The sequence below is a fragment of the Mirounga angustirostris genome, unplaced genomic scaffold, assembly GCF_029215605.1.
Source record: "Mirounga angustirostris isolate CCGP_5_RB_7025 unplaced genomic scaffold, mMirAng1.0.hap1 SCAF_1, whole genome shotgun sequence".
Taxonomy (NCBI): domain Eukaryota; kingdom Metazoa; phylum Chordata; class Mammalia; order Carnivora; family Phocidae; genus Mirounga; species Mirounga angustirostris.
This window is the reverse complement of record NW_026991709.1, coordinates 100,932,167-100,938,886: the sequence shown is the minus strand read 5'-3', so window position 1 is coordinate 100,938,886 and position 6,720 is coordinate 100,932,167. Positions and strand designations below refer to the sequence as shown.

Below are 6,720 nucleotides of genomic sequence, written 5' to 3'. Positions count from 1 at the left end.
TTTATGTTTTTAATAATAGATTGAATAGTTAGTTGCCTGCTTGACAAGTTTATTGTCCTTATCCAGTTGCCAAGTGAGAAACATTTTCAAACTGACAGCAGGTATTAAAAACACCTACAAGTGATTCAAGCCATTAAGAAGTCATAAAACTTGAGGTGGGGTGTGAGCTCGGCTTTGCTGTTAGCCAGGCTTTTTCTCAGAGCACAGGCCCCCCCAGCTGTTGCAAGTTGAGGTAGCAGACATTTCAAGGTGAAAGCTCAATTTGTAACTGGAACTCTTAGGCTTCTCCCCAAGCAACATAAAGTGTTTTCCTTATAAATATTTGAAGCTGACTCATTAGCTAATCTGGATTAAGAACAAAGGGAGTCAGGGATTGCTCTGTATTCCTCTGAAAACATCCGAGTGGTACTCGTAAAAAGCGATTCTCTTGTGACTTACTGAACCCATATTTTTTCTTTTATATTTTGTTAGAGTCTCTAAAAGGTAGGTATCAGGTCAGATTTCTTTATAATGCTGATGCTTGACACTTGTTCTATCTTTGTTAAGAGTTGGGTTCATTTAAAAGGCTCTGGCCTCCGTTTGCTGAGAATTCCATACAAGGATTGTTGTAAACCCCAATCACCTACAGGGTCCAGGGAGATAATGTACATATGTAAATCAAGAAGAGGGTTCTGAAAATAGGGAGTATGGGATCTGTTTCGAACAGGCCAGTGTTGGCCTAACCTAAATGCATGTTCAGATTTATTTTAAACACAGAAGCCAAAAAAGACTGCTTAGGTGTATAAGCCATTAGTTTGAAATCAGTGGTTGATAAGACACCCTGATACTCCCACAGGATGAAAGGAAATGGGTTTAAACATGAGTACTTCTTGTAAAAGATTTAAAAATTTACCTACTGAGCTAAATCACCTCTTTACTTTAAAGCACATACATACAGTACTTTGAAGCATTGTTTGACTAGTCTTAGCAAGGACTTCAGCCTTTTTTGGAGTTGTAATATCCTACTCTTAGGTTTATCTCAGAACATTCCTTTAACTTTGCATCTGATAAGTACTACTTGGGAAATCTTTACATTAAAAATGAAAGATACATTTATTTTATGCTTTTTTTAAAAACTGGAAAAATAAGTGACTTTTTATTGAAAATGGTGAAAACACATATTTATGCTCCTTTGCAAATTTCTCTAAAGTAACAGTAATTACATTTTCTTTCTTTCTTTTTTTTTTGAAGTACACGTCACAAGAGCACAGGGAAAGGAGGGGGCAGGTAACAGTGGGTGAGCGTTGGTAGGGTCTTACATTTTTTTGAAGATAGGAAGTGGACAGTTGGGTGGGAATGACAAAGTGGGAGAGGCTAAAATCTGAGGAAAGACAGAGGGCTGCTCACCAATGCCAGTTGATTGACCTGTCAAAACTGGAATAACTCAGAAATTCAAGGAACCAGGGCACTAGAAAGATGGAGGTGAGGGATGTGATGAAAACTGGGGATGGAGGGATCTTTAGAAGAGCTGAAAAGATAAGCTAAAATCCCTGGTACCCATTCCTATTCCACACAGTAATGTGATTAGCCTAGCCCTGTCCTCAAGACAACTGGCTATTTACTTTCAGGAGCAATCATATTCTGGACTCAGGGGCACCAGACATGTAAAGGGGAGAGGTGGAGGTGTTCTGCTGGAAACAGGTGTCTGGGTTTAAAGGTACTTATGGCTGGATAAATACCCCAGGCAGGAGATTGGAGGTTTAGAGAAACTAAATCCTCAGAGAGAGACACACACAGATAGTGGTATTTGGGACTCCCTGACTAACCATGTAGCAGTGAAGCTCAACGGTCCCCAGAGTTTCTAGTGCATGTAAAAATTTTTACATAAATAGGTATGTAATAATTATTAAAATTCCAAGTAAATAGAAAAGCAGAGAAAATAACAGACCCATGAATATTACCAAGATTAAAAAAAATGCTAATATTTGCCATATTAGCTTCAAAGTCTCCTCTTTATGAAGAATAAATTAGGTACTGTGAAGGTGGCATCACCTTTATTCTCAATTCCTTTCACTCCAGGGGTAACCACTTTCCTGAAATTGTCCTGTATTATTCCCATGCAAGTTTGTCTATTTTTACTATATACATGTCCCCATAAATGTTATTGTTTTGTGTGTTTAAAAATATTTGTAAATGGTATTATCGTTGTGTTTCTTGGGTTAACTCCAATAAATCATTATATATATATATATCAATATCTATATATAAATCTTTATATTGAAATTGATATATATATCTTTTTAAAATGTTAATAAGCATTTTTTCTTTCTAAGTTGTAGTTGGCCTTTTAAATATTTGACCCTACTTAATGATTGTCTAATATTTTACAACTTCCCATTTTAATTTGTGGATGCTACTTATACCTTTATTTATGAGGATTTTCAAAGATACATACCTTAAAGCTCTTTACAGATTTCTTTTATCTCTGTTTTCTTAGACAGGAAACCTCTTATTTGTAGATATTGAGTACTAACTTACATGGTGCAGGTGTTTCTCTAAACTTTATTATTACACTTTATAAGCTCAACTTCCAGAAAAGATTTCTCTTTTGTGTGCCTTGGGTTGGGTCAATTTCTGCATATAATGGTCTTATGGTTTGCTTCTCTTTTTCTCTCTTAATTTCTTATTTCCTTTCTCTGTTTCTTTTCCCCTTTCCTTTCTTTCCTCCCATTCGTTATCTTTTTTTTTTTTTTTTTTTTAAGGAGAGATATTGCTCTTTTTAAACTATAGAGTTTTTCTTTTTTCCTTTCAAGCAGAGGCAGGTATTTAAAAAAAAAAATCTAAAGAACTTTTTAAAAATTATTTATCATTTCTGGGTTTATACAGAAAAAGGAAGCTTTTAAAGATATACCTTCTTGACTGAGAAACCAAACCACTTTACTTTTATGTTAAAACTAACTGCATTAATACAAATGACAAGAAGATAAGGTACAAAGAGTTTTATTCTGTGGAAAGTTCTTCAATGGCAGATTGTCATTAAGATATTCCAGAGTGTGGGGTACATCAGAGAACCTATAGCTTTATATTTTAGTCTGAGAGATACACATGAAGAAATTGGTGATTGGAGAGACACATGAGGGAGTGGTGTAGTGTATAGAGATAGTAATGTGAGAAGAACAAATAAAAATATTTTCTTTTTTCTGCTAGGCCACAGGTTGCTGGATTTTGCATTTAAAAAAAAACTATTATTACTATTTTTTTAGCAAAAGAGTATTTTAGGTAGGCTTTAGGGGAACAGACCCCAGAATTCTTGATTCCAAGCAGGGGAAACAGTATATTATGTATGATGGTGTGATGACAAAAGGATTAGTTGGGAAAACTTTTTTTCTTAATATTCTTCTTAGAATGGATGTGTAGAAATATGATAAATGATGTGTGCAAATAGAGTGAAAGTTCTCAATCGTTATAACTATTTGAAGATTTCCGGAGGTCATTTTTCTACATTTTCTAGTATGACTTGGATTATTGAAGTTTCGCAAAACTTACTGCAAAATATAGTTTATCTGTTAATTTTATATTTGAAGGTCCATCTCTCTCTCTCTTTTTTTAAAAGACACATTTATTCAGCATCATGATCAGACTATTACATTTAGCAATCAACAGCATGGGTACAAAAAAAAAAATAATCTACATTAAAACCATTTGTTGGAATGCTTTACACTTTCCGCAGAACAGAAACTAAAATAACCTGTTATACAATTAGTCACAAATACAGTCCTCGAGTTTTTTGCCCATACACATGAGTATTGTCTAAAACATGTCTTCTTTGTAGCAGCTAGGCCCTGCCACCACTGTGCTTGGCCGAGTTCACAAATCTGTTGTAACCTGTAGCTTCCCTGTCACTTCTCTGGCTCTCCTCTCCTGCTAAGCTTTGTTTCCTGGCAGTAATTAAAACCTCCTGTCACTGCTGTAGCTCCTGCTGCTGCAGGAACCATCATAGCCACCTTGGTTTGGCAAAGTATTGGCCTCCACCACCATAGGGGCAGAGCTTCTGCCTCCAAAATTTCCTCCTTTCAGGGATCCAAAATTTGAGGATTGATTGTTGTAATTGCCAAAATCATTATAGCTTCCTCCACCTCCAAAGTTGCTTCCATCATTACCAAATCCGTTATAACCATCCCCACTGCCACCATATCCACCACCACCTCGACTGCCATGAAAGCCACCTCAACCACTGAAGTTCCCTCCACGACCAAAGTTATTCCCACCAAAACCACCTCCACGACCACCACCAAAGTTTCCAGAACCACTTTGACCTCTTTGGCTGGATGAAGCACTAGCCATCTCTTGCTTAGATAGGGCTTTCCTTACTTCACAGTTGTGGCCATTCACAGTGTGGTATTTTTGAATGACAATCTTGTCTACAGAGTCATGGTCATCAAATGTTACAAAAGCAAAACCTCTCTTTTTGCCACTGCCTCGGTCAGTCATGATCTCAATCACTTCAATTTTCACATACTGTTCAAAATAATCTCTTAGGTGGTGTACTTCAGTGTCTTCTTTAATGCCACCAACAGAAATATTTTTCATAGTTAAGTGGGCACCAGGTCTTTGAGAATCTTCTCTTGAGACAGCCCTCTTTTGGGCCACACCTTGTATGGCCTTGCATTCATGGCTGCATCCACCTCCTCCACAGGGGCATACGTGACAAACCCAAAGACTCTGGAGTCCTTGGTGTTTGGATCTCTCATTACCACACAGTCTGTAAGTGTTCCCCATTGCTCAAAATGGCTCCTCAGACTCTCATCGGTTGTTTCAAAGCTCAAACCTCTGATGAAGAGCTTCCGCAGCTGTTCAGGCTCTTTGGGAGACTCTGACTTAGACATGATGGGGGTGGGAGGGGAAACTTTAACGATGCTTACTCGGTGGCGTCCATGGGCAAAAAGGAGTAATCTAACGAACGTATCTCTGAAGGTCCATATATGTCTTAAAACTCAATATAGACACCAGATTATATATTATGGCCTTGTTCCTTAAAGTGATTTTCATAGCCAACTCAACTCATAATACATATTTATTTTAGTAGTTACCTGTTATTTCCTATTTTTCATGTCACATACTTAAAAAGAAATACCCTATCAGTAAGTGTGTGGCATTGCACCATTTTTATTAAACTCATTATATCCTTAGGTGCAACTTCCAAAAGGATTGTAAAATAGTGTCCAATTAGTTTAGAACAAGGTTAGAACAACCTCAACCAGATCAATATAATACTCTGCATTCATAACAGAACTCTTATTTGGTTGAATGGAACCCACAAAATTCAGATACAGTGAAGGTCATTAAAACTTTTTTTTTTTTTTTTTTAAATAAAACCGTTTTCAAGTCCCCATGCAATGGTGTTGATAGGAAATTCTATATTACTTAATACTGGCTCCTTCTCTTTCTCCATTAGCCTGTAAGGATATTTTAGGGCTTAGGTGCACCAAAATGGCAATAGCCAGGTTAATTACTATTTTTATCACCATCGCCACAGTTGGGAACTTTGTGAGACAATGATATGCTCATATCTGGCTGTAGACATATGGCAGACATGGTAGTTGGGATATACAACAAGCTTGATTAGATGGAAACACTTGCTATTGTGTTCAGAATCCAAAGCACCCAGCAACTCCCTCTGTATCTGGGTTTCTGCATGCATCGAGTACATAAATCTATGGCTTTTGTAGAGCTTGCCTCTGTTTTTCAGGTCTTCAGGAATCTTGGTCTCTGAGTCATGTCATTCTTTCCGAGGATTCCAGCACTAGACACTTACTTACTTTTTTTTTTTAATTTTTATTTAAATTCCAGTTAACATAAAATATTAGTTTCAGGTATAGATTTAGTGATTTATATGTAACACCTGGTACTCATCACAAGTGCACTCCTTAGTACCCATCACCCATTTAGCACATCCCCCTGCCCACTTCCTCTCCAGGAACCCTCAGTTTGTTCTCTATAGTTAAACCATTTTATCTTTGCCTCCCTCTCTCTTTTTTTTTCTTTCCTTTATGTTCATCTGTTTTGTTTCTTAAATTCCACGTATGAGTGAAATCATTGGGTATTTAAATTTCTCTAACTGAAGGCTCCTGGGTGGCTCAGTGGATTAAGCGTCAGGTCATGATCCCAGAGTCCTGGGATAGAGTCAACATGGGCTCTCTACTCAGCAGGGAGTCTGCTTCTCCCTTTGCCCTCTCCCCACCCCCCAGTTGTACACATGAGCACTCTGGTGCTCTCTTGTGCATGTGCAAAAATAAATAAAATCTTTAAAAAAATTTTAAAAAATAAATTTCTCTGACTGACTTATTTCACTTAGCATAATTATTCTACCTCCATCCACATGGTTGGAAATGGCAAAATTTCATTCTTTTTTATGGCTAACTAATATTCACTTGTATATATGTACCACATCTTCTTTATTCATCAGTTGATGGACATTCGTGTGCTTAATCTTATGATCCAAGAGCTTAGTGGGGTTTTTTTTTTCCAGTTATGCCTATGAATCTTAAGGCAGCCAAAAACTTGACTCAAAGGCATAGGTAATAAGGAACCTAGACCATGGACACAAGTCTTGGCTGTTCTTCTAAGGTGAAGGTAAAAGAGAAAATCTGTTATTCTTTCTCTCCTGTACCAGCAAGACTAGGGTAGAAATTAATCTCTCATATTCTGCCATAGAATTACTATTCCATATGTGTAGATAAT

The 6,720-nt window shown here is 37.0% G+C and overlaps 1 pseudogene; it reads right to left on the bottom strand.

Moving 5' to 3' along the window:
• Positions 1–3,927: 3,927 nt before the first annotated feature.
• LOC123834615 (heterogeneous nuclear ribonucleoprotein A1-like) lies at positions 3,928–4,865 on the bottom strand (annotated as a pseudogene).
• Positions 4,866–6,720: the final 1,855 nt, after the last annotated feature.